The following is a 23,384-nucleotide window of genomic DNA, read 5'->3' on the forward strand; positions in this document are numbered from 1 at the left end:
GCGACAAAAATGTTTTGAAAGCATGACAGTCTGTGGCACATGGCTATTATAGGCTATTTATATTAATATACTACATCAATAAAAGTTTGTTTTAAAGTGAATCTTAGAGGTGACATTAGCAATAAAAGTCATATATTCAAGATGTTACATTTAGACATCTACAATTATTATTATTTTTTTATTTGATGTCCATTGTGATATTATCAAATGGATGTTTTGTATGCAAAAATGTTTCAAAAACAACACAAGTTGGCCATTGCATTGCATTGACATTTAACTCGTCTTTCTGGAAACATGCCAATAAGTTGTGGTTGGTGTGACACAAAAAAAAAAAAAAAAGGTTGAAGAACCATTACTGTTGTATCCTTGAGCAGGGGACATGCTGTCCCTGTAGTAAATATACATGCATAATTGTTGATGCAGAGATATTTATTATTGTTCCTTTGTAAGTGCAACATGGCAAACAAAATATTACACACACACACACAATATATATATACAGTGCATATATATATATATATATATATATATATATATATATACAATTACTTGAACAACCACAGTTTACACAGTTTTTTAATTCACATGCATTTAGTATCTAGATGACAGTAGCTTTCCCCCCCTTTTGGCACATGTTATGATCATTTTCTGGATGTCATGTTAAAAGAATTATGTAACATTTTAAGTAAAAACGCACTTGAAAGATAAGTCAGCTTGCCCCTGATTTACATATCAAAACAAAGAGTGATACAATTATTTTGTATACAATTGTATTTCGTTTTCTTGCAATATCTTAAAACTAATTCATATGTATAATTACATGTATTATTATACAGAACAAATAAGCACTGTAATTAAAATATATTTACAAAAAATTATGAACTCATTTTTAAATGGGTTATTATTGATTTACTATTTATCAGCATTAGAGTAGAAATAAAGCATGCTCATATGTTTGAGTCCCTGCAACATAAGAAATGAACAATAAGCATGGTTTCGTAACTAATAAAATCATTTTCTAACCCTTGGTGCTTCAGACAATGGCAAATCAAATTTCGTGCGAATCACTCCAGTCCACATATGCGGCCTAAAATCAACCCTATAAAACTGATCATTGCGAAAAAGTACAGCCTGTTTTGTTCGTCTGCAAGTTTCGGAAACGGCTGGAAGAATGTCCAAATGTTGTGTGGAATCGCGGCGGTTTTCCTCAAAATGCTCCGGTCGATCGGAAAGAAGACGGAGTTAATATGGCTGTCCACAATTTATCTGTCAGTGTAGTAAGCTCGCCTTGTGCTGCCGACACGACGCGCATAACAACCCATTTAGTTCCCATAATTTCAGAGCTTCTTGTCCCTCCCCTCCAGACACAGACAACAACATACACCTTAATAGGGGCGCGTCTCCGACACAGCCGCCGACCAATAACCCGTCTGTCTGGGCAGAGACCAAGGGGATGAGCGCTCGCCGAGGCCCAATCAGCGCTTTTGTGTTGCCTGCCGGTGCCGGGGACTGGTCGTGAAGAGCTACAGCAGCGCTTCAGGATCGGAGAGCGAACCCGGAGCCAGAGGAATCTGAAGGGTAAAGGCGAGTCAGGTGAGTCCGGGGATCCACGCGCGGCCTAGCCGGTTTCGGATCGAATTGGGGAATTTAGGAGCGATATGGTTCATAATCGTTTCCGCATGCGATTCGGCCGTCGTTTGCTGTAAATGAATGGGCTACACGGTTAAAAAGGGTTTTGAGGGAGTCTGCCGAGCATCCAGACAATAGCAGCATAGCGGATTTTGCGTGGAAAGCAAAGTGCCTCTAACACTCAGCAGTTCAAAGTGGCTGGCTAATACTATTAACATGAGCTCGGGATTGCGCCGTGGCGTATCGCACATCGAGCGGCTATTTCAAGAGCGATTCCGCTAAAAGCCCGTCATATTAAGCAGGCAACTTTGACAAGTTTACCGGCCGAAGCAGCATTTTATATGTGTGAAACGGCTTTCATTGTTTCATCTGGTGTCTCTGGGGGTTAACCCAGATTGGCGGAGAAAGCCTCGCGTCCTCCCGGCTGTGGCTACAGTAGTGCAGTAGCAGCTCAGACACAATGAAAAAGCCCAACATATACACACATGCAACGCCATCAAAATAAACCTAACGCTCGTATTCCGACGATATCAGCTCAAACGGGCTGTTTAGTGAGTGTTTTGTGGCTGTTCGGGGGAGCGGGCTTTCTCTCTACAGTGCCGAGGGCACACGGATGGTGTACGGTGAGCCTGTGCAATTAGAAAAAAAAGATGTCGAAAATGCATCAGCCATTTACGTAAGTGAGGACGTTCTCTCAACTTGCTCCATATGCACGCAAATGGCTGCCCAACACTTGACAGACGTAAGAGTGAAATCTAATTCCAGCGTGAATGCAGGTATTGATCGAAGCCAACAGGGAGCCACTGATAATCGGGGGAGATGACGTTTAGAAAGAAACTCTGATCAATGAGATATGCTCTCTGTAATTCGTTCTCTGCAGACACGTCCAAAGTGAGACTGGCTTTACTTTATATGCTTTATATAGTCAGAGGCTTACTCTAGCAGTCTGATTTGCACAGTTTGACCTCACAAGAATTATTCCTATGCATTTAGTAAGCAGATGACAGTAGTTTGTTTGAGAAGACTTTTACTTTTTTTCTGCTTCATTTTAAAGTAAAAATGCACTTAACAGATAGTTCCACAATATAGGCAAATTCTTATTTTGCTACTGTCCAAAGTTTTTTAATACATGCACTCAGTCATTTTTTGCTCATTTAAAAAAAGTTTTACATATAAAGAAATTAACTGCGCTAAATCAAGTGGGTCACCCGCTCATGGGTGCTGCCATGTTGAGATCACATGACTTGCCATGTCATGCAATAGAGTCAGGTTCAAGTTCAGGTTATTTTTTAAATTGGGGAATTGATTTTTAACAATAAATTAAACGTGAACTACAAGGTTGTTAATCAGTGTTATGCTTATGCCATCAATTATTTCAATTTATTTTAAGTAACCATATTTGACAGCAGATTTCTCAGTAAAAAAAACTACATTACCCATCATTATGCAAACAAATCAGTCAATCCGATAATTAAACCAAGCAAATCACATCAAAAGAACACTTTAGCACCTGTGCTTTCGAACTCCCTAAATATTTCTGTATATATTCATATTTTGCAATACATGTAGAATGTTTTTTCTATATACACAAAACAGCTTTAAATCAATAGTTTATTCATCCATTTTTATTGTCATTTGCTGTGCTTCACAATGGGATTGTAGTCCTTTCCCTTGCTCAAAGTTGTTGAGTTCACAGACTTTTGGTTTGATTTTTCTAATACTATTTTGCTTCAAATGAACGTTTGTGGTATTTTGATTCACACTGTTGATATTTAGTTTGATTCATGGCTTATAACTTTTTAACAGACTTTATAATCCCAATGGGGAAAAATACTTTTGTAACCAAGGCCTCTGCAAAAGTGACTACTTACCACTACTAATAGACATAACATAGCAAACCGAATGAGTTTGAATTCAAGAAAGACACAAAAACTAACAAATTAAAAGGAAAAACCAACAGCTTAGGTATGAACATGCTATTTGCATCCACACAAATAGGTGTCAGCATAAAGTTTAAAACCACTTAACAGGAGCCAGCTGAATGTAAACACAAACTTACTGAGTGCACCTTTTAAGTTCAAGGAATTATTCAAGAAACTAACAAACTTATGTACTCCTAGATATTTTTATAGCATATAAAAGTTTGCCACTTTGACAAGTCACAGAGAAAAAGCTCTCCACCCACTGTTATTAAAGTCATTTATACTTATTGTGCAGAGAGAAAGGTCCGCATAGAAGTCACCGAACTTCTCTAGGAATTACCCTGGTGAGATCATTCTAATGTCTGATGTAAGTAATCTGTGTAAACAACAGAAAAACAACATATTTTTTTAGCAAGTAGCACATCTTATAAGAGCCAATTGGAGTGTTTTCCGCTAATGTTGAAAAAGGCTGCTGCATACTGTGAGGGGCGCCCCACTAGTATTACATCCTCAAGAGGGGTCCAAACAATGTTCTTATTGACTGTTTTGCTCAAAGGCATTTTGTGTGGACTGTTCCTCCTCCTCCCCCTCAGGCGGAAGATACTTGGCAGTGTGGTATTTATTTTTCTACCTTTTTTTGGGCTATAGTTGGTGCATATAGTTGGCCGAGCTTATGGCCATTGCCTGTGAAAGGATTTTATGCAGTTTGTTCTCTTTAATTTCCATGGTGCACGGGCACCTTATTGCTAGTGAAAGTCTGGCTTTGTTAAGCCCATGAAACCTGTGAAGTGCGGTGCCAGGTGATAAGACGGAACACACTGAGATGAGCAAAGACTCTAAGCTCAAGTTATCAATGTAGATTCCATCATAGATCTGTCATGGTACCTCAAGTACCTGTTCTACCTAAACCTGCTACACACCAGATCTTATGTTAGTAGTGGTGCTTTAGCACAACATTGACATTCCCATGTTGAATGCAAGGATTTTCACTTTAAATATAAGCCCAATGCATATTTTCAAGTGGTTCACGATTGAGGGCTTAAGCCTTGTGCTGTGGATAGTTCACCCAAAATACAAATTTTCATTTGCTCACGTCAGTGGGGTCCAAAACAATGTTAACATTCTTTAAAATATCTTCTTTTGTGTTCTCTATAAGAACGAAAGTCACATAAGGGTGGGTAAATGACAGAATAAATTTTTTGGGTGAACTAATCCTTTTTATAAGCATTTGTAAGTGCAGAATTACTATTCACAATCTAAAAACTATCTTTGTTCAGGTGATCCTGCGTTAGATCATATTTTGACTTGGCTTTTAACTCAACTTGGATTCAATCATGGGTTCATCTAGAAGACGAGACCATGCCATTGAAGAAGACATTTGAGAGGGAAACATTTAGAACTGGATATTGACTCTTGGATCAGAAAGAGTACTTGACTTGGCTGGGTTTCAGGACTGCTGAATGGTCAGAAAAGGTAGTGTTTAGAATTAGCAGTGCCCCTTTGGCAAACGTATTGAGTAGACACAACAAAACGACTTGCTCCGTAAACATGCGCCATGAGATTTACGGCAGTGCAATATGATGATGTGGACCCAAGTTGTGCTAGTTTTGTAAAACAAACCCTCACTGCGACAATTCTAAGAGCCGAGAGCAGGGCATTGACACTCAGATGTCCTCCCACTGATCTCCTACCCTTCAACGCACCTTCAGTGTCGTTAGTGTTGTTTTAAAGCTGGTTAGAATGAGAGGGAAATGTTCATGTCTGGTAGTTTGGTTTTGTGTGATAGTGGGTTTAGGACCGAAGGGTCAGGTCCAAAAGGGTTTGATTCATTAGCTCTTGGGTAAGCTAGGGGCTGCTGCTCTCCCTTTCCCCAGATAAGGCTTTTTGGTCTAGGAAACAATATGAGCACATGTCTTTTGGCTGTATAAAGCAGTGTAATGGACAACATCATTACCTCAGACCTTCCCATTGTCATCATAGAGAAATTAGTCTGTCATATACTCAGGAATGCTTTTGATTGTACTCGTTTTGCGGATTGAAGTTTAGTTACAGGGTTACAAATCTTAATCGCATATAGCCTACCATAAGGTTTTAATAATTAATCATGTACACTGCAGTTTATCATTTAGCTGTTTTCATTTTTAATTCAGTATTTGAACTATAGTTTCCAAGCGTTTCCTTTATAGAGAAAATTTGTAATCAAGTGGTGTTCATACTAGTTATTGTCAGCCTGTATCAAGTCTTCCGTTTTCATTGACTATATGAGAAGGTCTGATTGATACCTACTCAAAATCAGTGCTTATTTCATGACCCATAGTTATGTAAAATTGAGACCTGAATGCCTGAATGTTTTGAAAAGAAAGAAATCGGGATAATTACCCCTTAATCAGAAACATTGCTTTATTTAAAAAATTTCCCAAGCAAAAGTCCTTTGAGGGTGAGAAGTCTTATCGGTTGCTTGTACATGCTACTAATTGATATGGATGATGTTAATGAATGTGAAGTGATAAATCTAGATCAGTGAAAGAAGTGCAAATAAAAAGAAAAGTATGTCAAACTGTTTTTGGGCCTGATGCCAATCTATGTCAGTATTCACTTTCAGTATAGTATACAGTAGGAAGTGTTTTATAAAGGGTTAAGTTACAAAAATTAACATTCTGTTATTTACTCACCCTCATGTCGCTTCAAACCTGTATCACTTTCTTTTTTTTTTCAGCAGAACACAAAAGAAGATATTTTGAAGAGAGTTGGAACTATTTTGTCCACACAATGAAAGTCAATGGGGTCCAAAACAACATCTTTCACTGTGTGGAAAAAACACTTAAGCATTCTACAAACTATCTTCTTTTGTGCGCCACAGAAGAAAGTAAGTCATTTAGAATGGATAGTGTTGTTATCATCATTTAAAACTATTAAACATTGTTTTCATTCATTAATATACAGCTGAAATAAATAATGTTGACACAAATACCTAAGGTAATTGCAATAAAATAAAGTTGATTGACCTTCTCAAAAATTAAAAAAATGAATGAAAACTGAATATATACACACTATAATAGTACGTAAATAATAGTAAATTATGGTTCAGAATGGCAAGAGTAAATGATTCTCAGTTAATTTTAAGGTGAACTCTCTTTAAATCTGTACAAAATCCATTTCAAATAGAACAACTTGAAAAAGGACGAATCTGCTTAGATGCGGTTTGGTTTATAGATCTGATTTTTCCTCATAGCTTTGAAGAAGTGCGTACGGCTTAGCTGAAATAAATAACTTATTTGTAAAGCAATCTGGGCTAGATGTCATCACACTGTTTTAGAGGTATCTGAATCCCTCTGGTGGTCGTCAGTTGCACAGGGACCTTTGACTCCTCAGCTTTTTCCGCTTAGCTCTGTCAGTTGCTGATTAATTATTCTCCACCATTTTAGTTGTGAGATCTTAGGTGGGCACAGTGAGCAGGTAGCGAGAGGGAATGTTTCAGTCGACTGTAATGCGTCTCATGTATGTTGGTGCGCTGGTCTTGTTAACACCTGAATGGGGAGGCTGCGTTGTGCGGGCCTCATGCAAGGCTTATTAAACCCCACGCAGAAACAATCAGCCCAGATGAATGGCTTCCTGTGAAGTTTAATTAGAGGGCCTCCCTGATGCTTGAGCTGGATAAACAGCAGCAAGAAACGACATGACGGGCCTCTTACCTTGATTCTTGAAGAATGCGTGGATGTTAAGAGCGAGAAGCCCGACCGGAGACAAAGATGTTTTTAGCTTTAGGAACGTTGTCGTTTTTTCTTTTTTCCTCTCCTTTTCCCCGGAGGATGGTGTCTGACCATCCCAATCGCGAAATAGATGAGTTTTTCAAGCTTCATGAGTCTTGGCCATCACGAGAGCTTCGGATTGTTGTTAATTTGCTCGACGTCTCTCAAGTGGGATTTCTCTGAAGATGAGGTGTGGACTGCATTAATTGTATTGGCTCTGTTTGAAAAATTCTGAAGTATTGATTCAGGCCAAGCTGTTTTCATCATTCTGCAATGTATTACATTGTAGCAAGACGGAAGCTGTGAGTGAATCTGAAGCGCATAGACCCGTTTTATGATTACAGTAGGATGTATAGGCGTATAGTCCCCAAATGGGTGGCTTTTGTAGCGCGAGGTTCTCCGGCTGCACTCGTTTCAGGAGCGAGAGAGCTGTGTGATGGGTTGAGCTGATCGAAAGACTGCTGGAACACTTAATTCAGTGCAATATGAAAGAGCAAACGGAACCCATCCGAAGCATTTCTCTCTGGAACCATCTTAGTTTTCATGGCCCGGGGGCTAGTTTGTCTGTTAAAGTTGATGGACCTGACATTGTGTATGGTGTTGCATCATTTATTTAAGCTAAAGTAGTCTTAGAAATGATTTTGTTTTGACTATGCAGTCATAAACTTCTCTTTTTATTATTGTGACATCAGCCAACACCAGTGTCCAGTTGCAACAAACCTCTTAACGGGACAGTTCACCCAAAAATTGTCAGTGATGTTATTTATAACCTGTGTGACGTAATATGTTAATACTTAAAGGGTTAGTTCACCCAAAAATGAAAATTCTGTCGTTAATTACTTGCCCTCATGTCGTTTCAATCCCGTAAGACCTTCGTTCATCTTCGGAATAGGGTTGTGACGTGATGAAATTTTCCCACCGGTTAATCGACGTGTGACAACACTGGTAATACATTCGGCGTCAATTGCTTGAATGTAACAACAAAATACAACGTCAAACTCATTTTAACCTATATATAAAACATAGAACTTTTATTAACAAAACAAATAAAAATACACCATGCTATAGGACCGGCTATGCCTAATATAAAATAACAAATAACTCGCATAAAGTTTAAATATGTATCCAAAACTGGAATTAGGCTAAGTAAACATGTATAATATAACCAAATAAATAAGAAACGTAGAACGTTTATTAGCAAAACGAGTAAGAAAGCTTGGAGGCACGGCATACACCTTGATGTCAAATAAAATAAATAAATGACACAAAGTTTAAATAAAGTAAAAATTAGCAAACAATGTGGAACCAATTAAATAAGAAATGAATGTTTAAAAAAACTTCCAAAATCACCTTAGATAAACGGCAAAAGTCAACAGGCTTTTCAAAATCCTAAATCTTGCCAAACAGGCGCTTTTGCATCTCGTTTCGAAACTAAATCATCCGCCATCGTCTTGTCTGTCTCACCTCACTCTTGTCAGTCAGCTCGACTTGCTCTCCTCACTGGAGAAATGAAATCTGATCTGTGATGCGACTGTCGTTCGGCACGCTCCATTGAGCAGCCGCGTTCAGTTTTTAATTGTAGTGTCTGTTCTTTTACTGAACTAAATTATTTTTATTACAACAAAAAAATCAAAACGACGGTGGGGGTCGGTGCTGCGGTGGGCAAGTGACGTAACCAGTGTTGCGGCTTAACACCGGTATCACCGTCAGCACCGTCTATCGCGGCAAGCCTACTTCGGAACACAAATTAAGATATTTTTGATTAAATCTGAGAGCTGTCTGACCCTGCATAGACAGCAACGCAACTGAAATGTTCCCAAGTCCAGAGACGTAGCAAGGAGATCGGTTGAATTGTTGAATAAAGTTTTTTTTTTCTTTTTCTTTTGCGCACAAAAAGTATTCTCGTAGCTTCGTAAAATGACGGTTGAACCCCTGATGTCACATGGATTATTTTACAGATCTCCTTGCTACGTTTCTGGACTTGGGAACATTTCAGTTGTATTGCTGTCTGTCTATGCAGGGTCAGACAGCTCTCAGATTTCATCAAAATATCTTAATTTGTTTTCTGAAGATGAGCGAAGGTCTTACGGGTTTGAAATGACATGAGGGTAAGTAATTAATGTCAGAATTTTCATTTTTGGGTGAACTAACCCTTTAATAAACTATACCTTTAAGTCAGTTAGTTATATTTGGAAATGTAATATGACAACACTTAACAATAACAACACTGATAGCTGCAACTGGTTGCTTCCCCTTAAGTTAAAGATAAAACTATAACTTTAATAAAAAAAAAAAGCTGAAAAAACAAATAGATATATAAAAATAAAAAAAACTAAGAAAATTGTGAACCTTGCCTTGGCATTTAACTGAAATTAAGAAGTTTAAATTAAAGTACTAAAGTGGCAAATCTGGAAATGTTTTTTAAAGGTAACTAGAAATATTTATAAAACTAAGAGTAATAAAAAAAGAGAAAAGCACAACAACATTTCTAAAACTTACTAAAATTAAAATTAAAACCGATTTAAAAAATAATAATAAATACTACAAATAATACTTAAATAACACCTGATCTGACCTGGTTTTACTTGATGTTTGTTCTCTCATATCATCTTGGACCCCTTTACTGGGTTAAAGTTTACTTTTGACATGATATTGCTGGGTCCTTAGAGTACCTTCGGCTGGAACGGCTAACTAAAATGTATAAATAAACAGAAAACAATAATTAAGCTGGTACCTTTGAGGAAATCTCTGAAAGCTGCCGTACCTGTGGTAGTTAACCTTGATAAGAATTATAGCTGACTCTCTGTACATGTCTTATTGCTGTGTTTAGCAGATTAACAAATTGAACCTTAGCACATTTAAGCATCCTCTCCATAAATCCCTTCATTCAGCTGCAGGCCTTTTGTTTCTTGGGTCATTCTGTTGGAAGGGGTGCGTGATCTCTTCAGCCGGTATGGATGGAGCTTTTCTTCAAGTTTTGGTCCTATGTGCACTCCGCGCAGTCCATCTCTCCAAGCCTATCTGCTTTTCCAGAGCGCCGGTTCTTTGGTGGAAATCATGATTTCCTAGAGTATATGTCTGTGTGCCCATTACTTTGAGCCTCTGCAGATTTTATCTCGACTTGATAAAGCACTGGTCATGTCGGTGTGTGTGTAAAGGTAGTGTGCACGGATTGTGTATTAGGGGGTGTATTATTTGTTTTTTTATTTTCTTTTTTAAGTGTTTTGCATAATGATTTGAATACGGCAGGGTTTTTTTTTTAATCGCCTGACTGTCCTCCCTGCCTCCTTACCAATTCAACCCCATTTTGAAATCTTTTTGCTACCTCGCTTTCTCCAGATGGCTCACGTTCTAGCATTTTCCCTTTTTTTTTTTTCTTTTTCTTTTTGTTTAAACAACGTATGCCCCACCCTGTGGTCTGAAGTTCTGCAATGAGCCGTCTTGACAAGGTGCCAGGTTTTAGATTCAGCGTCTCGTAAGAAGTACATTTTCCTCTTACTGCCCCCTTTGGCCCCCTCCTTTTTGTCTTTTTTTCGTTCTGTCTTTCTCTTTCTTTCTCTCTCTCTTTCTTTCTCTCTCTCTCTCTCCCTCTCTCTGTGTTCGTGTGACGTCCTGACCACTAACGGCTACATATTAAGAGATAATTCCATACCCTGAGGTTAAAAAAAAAAAAGATATTGTAACTCCCTTTTTTTCCCTTTTTTTTTTTTAAAGGAACAGGAGACTAATTCTCCCTGAGAATGACATCAGTTCAGTCGGCACTGCTTAAAACAAACATGTTATGCATTTATGCATGCTACAAGGATTGCTCATACCCCTAAAAGCACGACCAGGCAAACCATACCACACGACTTCTGTTCTGAAATATGATTATTGGAAAGATTCATATTTTTTTTTCATAATTATGCATGCACCTTAGTCACAATAATGCAGGCATTATTTTAGAACATGCGTTCTCCAGTTGCATAAGGTTGTGGACTCTGGTTGTATCCATGAGAAGGATGTCACAAGGGATATAGGCCTGTAACTATAAGGTTTGAGACAGAAGTCCTTTTTTCTTTTTTTTTCTATTTTGTGATGTGACACATTTCAAACATGTAGGTGAATATAACAGCACACTGACATGCATTCAGACATGGGTCAGCTATATAATAAAGGCAGATTTTCAAGATTTTAAAATATTAGCCTATAGTTAATTAATGTCAGGTTAGACACATTGTCATATATTTTAAATGTTATAGATGTATACATCTTATCTAATTATCAATATATCTGTTAGCCAAATCAATGATTTTGTGTTGCTTTTTACATTTGATTTAATTTAAATTTAGGACTTTTGAATTTAAGTAATTAAATGTTTTTTATTTTTTTAAATGTAGCTAGCAAGCCTTTAATGGGCCATTGCAACAACTATTGGGGCATGTGGTCACAGAAAGTCAGTGAGTATTAATGAAAAGTATCTTTTTTTTTTTCCTGGGCAATAATAGTGGACATCCTTAATAGCTTTTTTGTAGCCAAGCGTCTATACAAAAATGGACTTCCAAAATATTACCCATATATGATATAATATACAGGGGGATGGGGGGATTTCTTCTGGTCTATTGTATCCCTGCCTCTGCTGAATTATTTTTATCCACGGTGGGGGATAAAAAAAAATCACCAACCACCAACAGAGTATATAAATATTTTTTAAACCATCAGCAAGTAAAATACTGCAACATTGACAATACAAACAATAAAGTCAGAAATGGACTTTAACTGTCAGCGCTCCCGCTTAATAGAAAGCGTCTGGGTTTCGTGAAACTGGTTCATGCACCTCAATCCATGCAGGGCTTTTCAGAAAGTCAGCGCGCGCCATTAGTCTATTTCAGAGTGACCGTGTAAGATTAATACACACTGTTTTTGCTCAAAACTCACTCTACTGTGACCTAATGCAGATAACTGACGCATAAGTGTATTATGAGACAGAACGCAGAAGTTTACATCACTGTAATATGGGAATTATGATCACGCAATATTGACTGATGGATCGGCAGAGAATTGTCTTTCTGCGAGTCATTAAGAAACTATGGTTCTATTCTATTTAAAGAAATATGAGGTATACGTGTGGTTACATAATGTGTGCACTTTTGGAGTAAAAGTTTTTTTTTTTTTTGTGTAGAGAAACACTGATCAAAAATAAATGGAAGCAAACGCGATTGAATATGTACAGGTTTGTTATTCTCGTTATTCTATTCAAAATATCATTAACTCTTGCATTCCTGGCAGAAATAAGAACTATTAGTGTCATTGTAACGTATTATCATAAATAGTGGTCATATATCGAAGCTATCTAATCTCAAGGTCAAATCAGAATATTTATTGTAAAAATGTTTCTGTAAAAGCTGCCAAAAATAATCTATATAGCTCCACTGTGATTCGTGATATATTTTCAAGAACTTTTTTTTTTTTTTTTTTCAAAAACATCCCCCCATCTGGTTTTTTCACAAATTGCACCCTGTATTTATGTATATACGTATATGTATGAATGACCATGGACCACAAAACCAGTCATAAGGGTCAATTTTTTGAACTTGAGATTTATACATCATCTGAAAGCTGAATAAATAAGCTTTCCATTGATGTATGGTTTGTATATATGGTGACACACTTTATTTTAAGGCCCAATTTTCGGTATTAACAAACCATTAACTACGACTTTTGCCTCAATCTACTAATTTGCTGCTTATTAATAGTTAATGAGGTACTTGTTACGTTTAAGTATTGGGTAGGATTAGGGATGTAGAATATGTGCTATATAAAATAAATACTAATTAACAGACCTATACTAAAGTGATTAGCGACAACTAGCCCCATTCATCTAAATGAAATAATCTTGACTGGCATAAAAACAAGGACAGTGTACTGTTTCTTTCTCATAATGGCTTTGACTAAATTAAGTTATTATTTTGTGACCATCTTTCAAATTCTCATTCAGCTTCTTGGGGATATCAGAGCGATTCATATCCAGTACTTTTTTTTTTTTTTTTCCCCCCCCCGTTTCTTCTCTTTGTGTTTTTTCTCTTTTCTGGACAGTAGAGCATAGCAGCAGCATAGGTTCGATTCCCAGGAAGGCAAGGACTGATAAAATGTAAATGTGTACCTTGAATGAAGTAGTTGCTTTAGATTAAAGCTTCTGCCAAATGCATTAATGTAAATGTGTAAGCTCCTCCCCATTCTGCCCAACTATACATCTCTGGGACTCTCATTGGTTATGATTTTTTTTGGAGATGTGCAGATACTAATTCTCAGATGCTCACTGGTACTCATAGTATACTGTCCTTCAAGTTCATTGCTGTGTTGTACTTTAATTTCCCTGAGCTTCAGTTCTAATAATTAATGTTGATGTTACAGTCTATCAGATTTGCCGCATACGGAAACGTAGAGATTAAAAACTGCAACTCCAACTATATAAAACAGAGTATGCATCACCTAGCCCAAAACAGTTGCATCTGCAGCCGAATGAAAGAAATCAGGCAGGTCTTGATCAAACAGGTGTTGTCACCTGCTTTTGCATCTCTACTGGAGTCAGGCTGCAGAAATGGCTGCGGCATGAGATCATGAGGCCCGGGTCTGCTGTTCAAGTCATATTTCTGCTTTACGCGCCCTGGGGGAGGTCACACTCTCGCTGGTGCTTTGTCGCTTGTGAAAGCGAGTTCACGGAGTGGCAGCCAGCTGCTGAGGAGCTGAAGATAAACCTCCTAATGGCAAATGGAGGGTCGTCACCTTGTTGACATTTTGTTATGCAACAAGCCAGAAGGGCTCGGGTGTGCGGCAGTTTTGGAAGCGGGAATCTAGGCTATCCAAATTTAAGGCTGGAATACACTAAAGTGACTTTTGCCCAGTTTTTTGCTCCGATTTGCAGTCTGAATGTGTTGATCCGAGTTGCTGAAAGCCAGTTTGCAGATTTTAGGCAGTCAGAATTGACCGATTTCACCAAGACCTGATTTTAGAACCCATTGTTTTAATTTGTTATGTGTCTCCAAACAACAAACACATTTTTTCGCACGAGTCTGTCATGTTCGGAACAACATGAAAGTCTAGTAGTGTGTAATGCCCAGTTTTTTTTCCTGTACCCATTTACGCAGTCTGGGTAAAATATCTGTTCAGATTTTAAAAGTTATTTAGTGTATTCTCTATTCTAGCCTTTAGTCTTTAAAATCACTTGTATTTGTTTGAAAGGCTTGGCAGCAAGTGTGGTCACTACATGGTCACCTTAAAAGAGACTATGTCCAAGTCGTTCGTCATTTCCCATCTTAGTTATCTTTATATGATTAATAGAAGATTAAAGGTGCCAATTTTTTTGTTATTCTCATATTCTTTGCCTTTGTTTTAGAGGGTTATATTTTTCTAGCACATTAACTTAAATATTTAAGTCCACTCTTATGGTTGCATTTTTTGCTTGACGTCTACCCGCTCTGTCCGTTGCGGTGAAAGTAAGGAGAATGTTTATTCGGTTTATGAAGTGTTTATCCAGGGCCGAGAGTTCTGACATGATAAATGTCAAATCCGAACCCCTCTTCACAAATAATATAAACAGAAAAAAGTATTTTCATCCTCCTCTACTCCAAAGTCAACAGAGGTCTGCTTAAAGAGACAGTACACCAAAAATTTGTCACCCTCATGTTGTTACAAACCTGTATGACTTGCTGTCTTCTTCAGAGCATAAAAGAAGACATTTTGAAAGTTGTCTCTGTGTTGTTTTCTTTTTCTTTTTTTGTCCATACAGTGAACGTCATTGGAGTCTAGTGTTGTTTTGTACCACATTGACTAATTTTATGGACAAAAACATTCTTCAGCATATCGACAGAAGAAAGTAAGTCATACAGGTTTGGAACGTCATAAAAGTTGTCGTTTACTTCAGTTTTGGGTGAACTATTCCTTCCCACTACATCCATACTGTCAACTCCTTAAAAATCAAATAGACTATGAAACTATGAAGTTTGCGTTCAGACATCAGCCATTGCTGCCATTTCCCAAGCGTTCATAGCTCTCACCCTGTATGACCCTATGCCAAGCCCGCTCGCTCCAGCTTTAACTAGGTTATTGCATCAACGCCTGCCCTTCACTATAAATCACTCTCCTTACATTTAAACCCCAAAGAACTGCCATTCCATCCAAACGGATACTTCCGAGAACCAAACGAGCAGCCAGACCTGCTCTTGCCCAATGCGTCTTTTTTTTTTTTTTTTCTTTATTCATCAGGGTGGGCACACACACCTTTAGCGATGGTGTAGCAGCCATTTTGAGGTCTCCGTGCTCTGCATCAGATGCTGCAAACAGCAAAGGCTTAATCTAGCCAATTGAGCGGGTGGGTGATCAGAGGTGCTGCATGCGAACAGGCAGATTTGGGAGATGGGCCAGGCTCCGAGGGTGGGGGATGGGGGGGGGAGCCAAGATGGGTGCAAACCCCTGTTCTTTCATGATAAGTGCTGCGCCTTAGGACGAAACTTGGGGAGGATACATCGCTACTCTTGCATGAAGGAATCTGAGCGTTCAGATATCAGACCGGTCCTGGGGGAGTCCTAGCGTGCTGTTTAAAACAAGGCACCTTGTACCTCTCTGGGGGAGGGATGCGATGCCACCAGCGCTTTGGTCCGGGAGGTGGGGCAGCGGGTTACGTCAGCCAAATGAATTGTCATGATGCAGATCATGCGTGAAATGAGCTGCGGATTCCATCGTGCACTTGCAACCGGCCATATTATTATCATCACTTCTTTTAGCTGGCAATTTTTTTTTTGATACACTTCCCGAATCGCTTCTCTTTTGTAGGGGGACAAGGGTCTTTGATTTTGCATGTGTGTTTGCGGTGTACCGGTTCAGGGGGCTTCAGGGTGTGATGGTGTTTGCAGTGGGGGCAGAAGGAGGAGGACATTTTTGTGCTTGCAGTGATCTGATCGACAGGCAGCAGTGGCGTGTGCATAAAGAAAATGGTGTGCCGGTGGGGGATGGGCAGAGGGGAATTAAGGGTTGGCATTATGACAGGGTAGCGTGTCAGGAGAGTGCTGCTGTCTTTTTTTCTTCCATTTCATTTTTTCGTCTCAATCTCGTCCTCTTCATCCTCCGTCTGCCCTAACCCCCAACTGAACCGATTGAGATCCCAAACGTGCGTTGTGTATCTGTTTACAAAAAAAGAATAAGAACCGAAAAGTAGTTTGTGGTCGTCCGTACCTTTAAGGGGCCCCCAGAAAGTGAGCATGTGTGTTTATTTTTACAACTCGGGGAGGAAAAAAAAGAAATACTTTTTTTGGAAGGGGTGGAGGGGTGGAGAGCGAGAAGGGAGGGGTCAGTTTTTGCTCTGCTTTGTGGTGTGTGGCACAGCTGTATTAGAATGGCGGGTCTGAAGGGCACAAAGTGAGTCTTGTGTCGGTATGGCCCATCAAACCACACACACACACACACACACACACACACACACACACACACACACACACACACACACACACACACACACACACACACACACACACACTCACTCAAATTGTTCCTCGTTTTTAGGCCCTTTCCCTACCTTGCCAAGAAGTCCTGTGCAAGTAACTATCCAGGGACCATCCGAAAGGGATCAGTGGGATTATATGGTGGGACAAAAGTTTGATTAGATCAAATGGAGATTTGAAAGTTGTGGTTTAGGGTGTTGCAAGGGTCGCTTGGTGAGATCGCTAGATAATCTCATCCGGAGTGAAGCGATACGGCTCGTCCGCGCTGTGCTCGCGCACACCATTTCACTCTCTATCTCTGTTTTTCTTTTTCTCGCTCTCTCTTTCTTTTAATCTCGGAGCTGCTGCTGCTGCGTTGGCTGGCGTAGTGCCCAAAGCAGTGAGTCTGTCGTGGAGTGCGCGTGTGCAGGTTTCTGGGGAGGAGGAGGAGGAAGGGGCTGGCTGGGGTGTGTGTGCGTCGATATGCAAAAAGGGGGGGGTGGATAAAGGAGGAGTGGGCCGAGTAAAAAGAGTCTGGTTTTTGTAGCAGCTGACTGAAACAGTCATTATATTATGTAAAGGAGGAGGGGGGGGGTCAGACTGACGTGCACTGAACGGACCTTCTGATTGGCTGGCTGGTGCCATTGTTGGTTATGTGTATGCTTGTGCGTTTATTGCTCACGCACTCCCTCGCTCTTTCTTTCTACTGTCTCAGACACTCGCACTTTTTTTCCCCCTCTCGCTCGCTCTTTACCCTCTTTCTTCCCCCTTTTTCCCCTCACGCACTGTCGTGCAAGGTGGGGGGTTTGTAGTAAGGATACGACATTTATATATCAGGCTTTTATGTGCTTGCTTTTCAGTTCTTCAGTTGGTGTTGTTAAATTAAAGGACATTTATGCGGCCTCCTCTTAAAATCTGTAGCACTTTTTGCAGTTTTGTTAGAGAGAGAACACCGGATGTTTTCGTGCTTGTAAAGCCAATCTCGTAAATTAGACTTTGCGATGCAACGCAACGGCGGATGTATGATTAAACTATGCCAGAAGAAGAATAAGTGCAAACGATGACATGAGAAATAATGGGATGATTGAGAGATGATGAAGTCATCAGGGGACCAATTACAGCTCAATTTAATTTGTAATTGGGGATGTCCCTACAATAAGGCATTTTAAGACCAGTCGATTGTGGGTCTCGGGAGCTTAATTGGGTTTAGGAATAACTACAGTACTGTGTGTTTCATAGGAACTACAGCTGAACGTGACTATAAGGTCAGCCGAGCGTAGTTTTAGTGTTTGGTTGGCTGAGGTTTGTCAAGCGACTTGTAATTTGGCCGATTTAAAAAAAAAAATAAAAAAACTTAATCCTGGGTGTCAGACTTAGCTCAGGTTTAATATTTTTATTCAGACTTAGCTCAGGTTTAATATTTTTATTCAGTAAGGATGCATTAAATTGATCAAAAATGACAGAAAATACATTTATAATGTTTTATTTCAAAATATTTTTATTTCAAATAAATGTGGTTCTTTTAAACTTTCAAAAGGCCCTTTCGCACCGCTTTAGTTCCAGAACTAAACGTACGGTACTAAAGTACTGGGACGATTTTGCGCGAACTATTTCCCAGTACCATTTAAAGAGTTGCATTCGCACCGACAGTGTGTACTAGGAAGTGACGTAAGCCGGTCGACAGCGACGTCATTTGTGCGCAGCGTTCAACAACAGAAACAAAGAAGAACAACATTAACAACAGGAGGATGGAGGACGCTGTGATCGGAGCTGTGTGTTTGTTGTGGCTCGGGGGTTTCACAATAATGGACATGGAAAGTCGACGTATACGTAAAGTGATTGAAAGAACGGAAAGGAGGACTAAGAATCTCCAACAACAACTGGCAGTGCTACAATTGCTACAAGTGCCTGCACTTCAGCGTCCATCCATCTATCGCTGTCCTCCATACTTGCGAAATAAGTTGACATGCTTACAGTATGTTTACACTGCGTTTTAAATCATGGTGGGTGAGGGCGTTTTCATACGCGTTTGGCCAATCAATGTCTACTTACGTCACGGTTAGTACCAGTTGTGCTGGTTAGACCCTGCTCCGGAGTAGGAGCTAATTTGGTTCTCGAAAAAGGCAGTCCGGTACTAAAATCGCTCCCAGTTCCGGCGGTGCGAACACGCCGAAAAGTTGGTAGTTCCACAATTAGTTCTGGTACTATGAAAAGGTTCCTGCGGTGCGAAAGGCCCTAGAGAATCCTTAAAGAAAGTATTACATTTTCCACAAAAATATTAAAGAGGTCATATGATGCGATTTCAAGTTTTCCTTTCTCTTTGGAGTGTTACAAGCTGTTTGTGAATAGATAAGATCCCTAAAGTTGCAAAGACTAAAGTCTCAAACCCAAAGAGATATTCTTTATAAAAGTTAAGACTGGTCCACGCCCTCCTAAAACGCCTTGTTTAAACATGCCCCCACATATCTATGTCACGATATGGGAAGATTTGCATAACACAGCCCAAATTTCCTGATCCTCAGAGAGTAGACTACAATGCCGGCTGTTCTGACTCACAGTCTGTAAGTACGTTTTCATATTTAAAGGATTTGCCACATTCTTTATAATCCATAAATATGTCCCCACTGGATGCAACAAATACCTCGTTTATAATGGGTTTTATTGGTTTTGTCTCATCGCTCCGGGACACGACATCACAGTAGGTTAAGGGGCGTAACATTTCCGTCACACGCTTGAGAAATTCGGCCAATCACAACGCACTGGATAGCTGGCCAATCAGAGCACACCTCGCTTTTCAGAACGATGAGCTTTGTAAAAAAATCGACGCGTTTCAGAAAGGCGGGGCATAGAGAAGAAACAATGTATAGTATGTGGAAACTAAAGTGTTTTTTGAACCTTAAACCGCATAAACACTTCATTACATCAAATACACAAAATAATGTTCTTTTTAGCAACATCATATGACCCCTTTAAGCAGTGTAGCCATTTTCAGCATATCAGAATGATTTCTGGATCATGTGAAACTGAGGACTGGAGTAATAGCTGCTGAAAATTCAGCTTTGACATCACATTAATAAATTGTAATAACTAACTTACATAACTAAAATAATCTTACCGTGGAGACATGGAAATAATTCACGTTTTACCTTTGGTATTTTTTACTTGTAGCTGTCATTATTTGCTGTAAGTGACACTGGTCTGGTCAGAATCAGCTGGAAAACATTAATGCAAAAAAGAGTTTATCTTTCATAATGTAGTTATAAAATTTTATATTATTAATATATAAAACCAACATAACAAATATATAAATGTTGTTTTTAACTTGTACTTATAAGATGCTGTTTCTTACATCATCACGCAGGACACATGGACTCCTCCACATGCCGTGACTTTAATACCCCTAATCTAGATGGTCTTGAAGCTTTGCAAGTAGCATGTTTTGTTTTGAACTTCAGCTAAAAATGCATGGTAATGTAACTTGCTGGACTGGCAGAATAGAATACTGCAAACGTTTTCTTCATCAGAGAATTCAGAAAGTAACAATTGCGATGAGCCTTTGTCATTGGTCACAGAGGTCTTAGATAGTATTACTGCAACCAGAAATGTGGAGGTGTCACTTGTCCAGTTAGTGAATACAGATTCATCTTGCCCACAAGCTCACACACACACATTTCTAAAGCCTTCTTTCTGAAGTATTATGGCTAAGCAAGGTCACCATGGCTGCCATAGACAGTACTGCCTGCGATCAGTCACGTCTTATAGGAATGGATGATTACGACTGAGCTTTCCAGGAGCTGGATGTTAACTAATATTCATTAGCGCCGAACAAAAGCATTTAGGCAACGCATATGCTGATTGTGTGTTTGCACCAGGACCTGTGCGACGTTTGCATCACAAAGAGCGTTCATCATTTGTCAACACACGGATGAGAAACTCTCCTTCGCTGTCTGTCTATGTGGTCTATTAGTGCGGGAGGGTGGTACCATGCTGCTTTTCTCCTGACCGATACGTGTGTCCACGCACCTTTGATCCCAGCTTCGCTCCGGCGCATCACATTATACACAATCCCTGGCTTGCAGATACACTGAAATCAAAGTTGAGTCCTAGGGCAAATGTTTGAATTCTGCATGACCTCAAACTGAGAGGGGAGCTCAGAGGTGTCAGAGATGAACTATGAGTATTCACGATGTGCTTTCGTTCAAAAGTGAATAGGTTCTGTTTTTATTTTGTCTGCTTCACTCTATAAAAATGTGTTCACTTGGCCTATGTGTTTGCTGTATCCATGTATTCATATTTAAATGTATACTTAATGGAGCTGATTTAATATGATTATATCATGTACTTCAGTTAGATATAAAGCTTTCTAGATTCAATTCTCAGATTCCAATTTAGATTTTTAATTCTGATTCTCAAGCTCTCAATTTGAACGGAATTGATTAGTTTGCAAGCTCTTTTAATTATTATTTTCCATTTTGATTTGATTCCGATTTCTGATTATGAATTTGGTTTGATTCCTTTACAAGCACTCATTGTTATGAATTTCCTTTTTTTTTATTTGATTCTGATTTCTAAGCAATTGATTCAGTTAGATTCTAATTTTTACTTTATTCTTATTCACAAGCTCACAATTTAATTCGATTCCAATTTTGATTTGATTCTGATTCTTAATTTGGTGAGATTATGAATTTGAGATGATTCATTTACAAGCTCTTGATTTAATTGGATTCCAGTTTTGATTCTGATTCTTAAGCTTTCGTTTTCATTAAGAAAGTGACATGTGGCCAAGTATGGTTGCCCATACTAGGAATTAGTGCTCTGCATTTAACCCATCCTTAGTGCACACACACAGCAGTGAACACACACACACCATGAACACACCCGGAGCAGTGGGCAGCCATTTATGCTGTGGCGCCCGGGGAGCAGTTGGGGGTTCGGTGCCTTGCTCAAGGGCACCTCAGTCGTGGTATTGAAGGTGGGAGAGAGCGCTGTGCATTCACTCCCCCCACCTACAATCCCTGCCGGTACGAGACTCAAAGGGGTCCTATTATGCTTTTTCACTTTCAACTTTAGTTAGTCTGTAATGTTGCTGTTTGAGCATAAAAAAGATCTGCAAAGTTACAAAGCTCAAAGTCCACTTCAAAAGGAGATAATTTATTTAACAAAAATCACTTTTCAAAAACTACAACGAACGACTCGTTTGGACTACAACGCATATTTTCCAGGATTTGTGATAACACAAATAGCGATGAATGGGACGAGACCTGGTTGAGCTGCACTAGAGAAGGCAACGAGTGGTATCACTATGTCAGAGACACGCTAGCTTTCCCAAGGCAGATGAACTTAGAGTGGTTACAATCATCCGGGTTTAAATCACGCTAGGGCTGCACGATAAATCGCATGCGATATTTAATGCGCATCTTGTCAGAAAGCCGGTTCTGTAATCAGCGGTAAATCTCCATCACGTGCATGCTTTCACATTGAGCAGCATTAACTACACAGAGTTATTCACTGACAAGCTGCGCAAAACCACGCTCATATTTGTGCGATTTTTTGCGCAGCTCGTCAGTGAACAACGGCTCTGTGTAGTTAATGCTGCTTCATGTGAAAGCATGCACGTGATGGAGATTTACCGCTGATTACAGAACCGGCTTTCTGACAAGATGCGCATTAAATATCGCATGCGATTTATCGTGCAGCCCTAGCGTGATTTAAACCCGGATGATTGTAACCACTCTAAGTTCATCTGCCTTGGGAAAGCTAGCGTGTCTCTGACATAGTGATACCACTCGTTGCCTTCTCTAGTGCAGCTCAACCAGGTCTCGTCCCATTCATCGCTATTTGTGTTATCACAAATCCTGGAAAATATGCGTTGTAGTCCAAACGAGTCGTTCGTTGTAGTTTTTGAAAAGTGATTTTTGTTAAATAAATTATCTCCTTTTGAAGTGGACTTTGAGCTTTGTAACTTTGCAGATCTTTTTTATGCTCAAACAGCAACATTACAGACTAACTAAAGTTGAAAGTGAAAAAGCATAATAGGACCCCTTTGAGTCTCGTACCGGCAGGGATTGTAGGTGGGGGGAGTGAATGCACAGCGCTCTCTCCCACCTTCAATACCACGACTTAGGTGCCCCTGGGCAAGGCACCGAACCCCCAACTGCTCCCTGGGTGCTGCAGCATAAATGGCTGCCCACTGCTCCGGGTGTGTGTTCATCTAATATTTATATTTTATTTTAGCTGTTTCAATGAACTAAAATGATTTTTATTAGTTTTAGTTAACAACAGCTTCGAAATGGGCAAATTAAACGTTTTATGAACTACAGACTTCATGACCAAATCTGTACCGCAAATGGCTTGTGAGCTAACATAGTGTAAAAGCTATACTCTATGGCCAGTTTTATGTTGCTTTTTGACTTTTTAGGCATTTTTGGGCATAAATACACTTTCACTGTATGTAAAAGAACTGCTCGTACATATCTTGTCAGAAAGCCGGTTCTGTAATCAGCGGTAAATCTCCATCACGTGCATGCTTTCACATGAAGCAGCATTAACTACACAGAGCCGTTGTTCACTGACGAGCTGCGCAAAAAATCGCACAAATATGAACGTGGTTTTGCGCAGCCTGCCAGTGA

At 39.4% G+C, this 23,384-nt stretch overlaps 1 protein-coding gene across 1 annotated transcript in view; it reads left to right on the forward strand.

The window, feature by feature from the left end:
• Positions 1-928: 928 nt before the first annotated feature.
• gatad2b (GATA zinc finger domain containing 2B) overlaps positions 929-23,384 on the forward strand; it is a 42,963-nt gene continuing 20,507 nt past the window's right edge. The window contains exon 1 of the mRNA XM_016283288.1: positions 929-1,593. The gene's annotated coding sequence lies outside the window, so the exon portion shown is untranslated. The remainder of the gene's footprint in view (positions 1,594-23,384) is intronic.

Source organism: Sinocyclocheilus grahami, unplaced genomic scaffold (genome assembly GCF_001515645.1).
Source record: "Sinocyclocheilus grahami isolate Dianchi unplaced genomic scaffold, SAMN03320097.WGS_v1.1 scaffold173.1, whole genome shotgun sequence".
In the NCBI taxonomy this organism is placed as follows: Eukaryota; Metazoa; Chordata; class Actinopteri; order Cypriniformes; family Cyprinidae; genus Sinocyclocheilus; species Sinocyclocheilus grahami.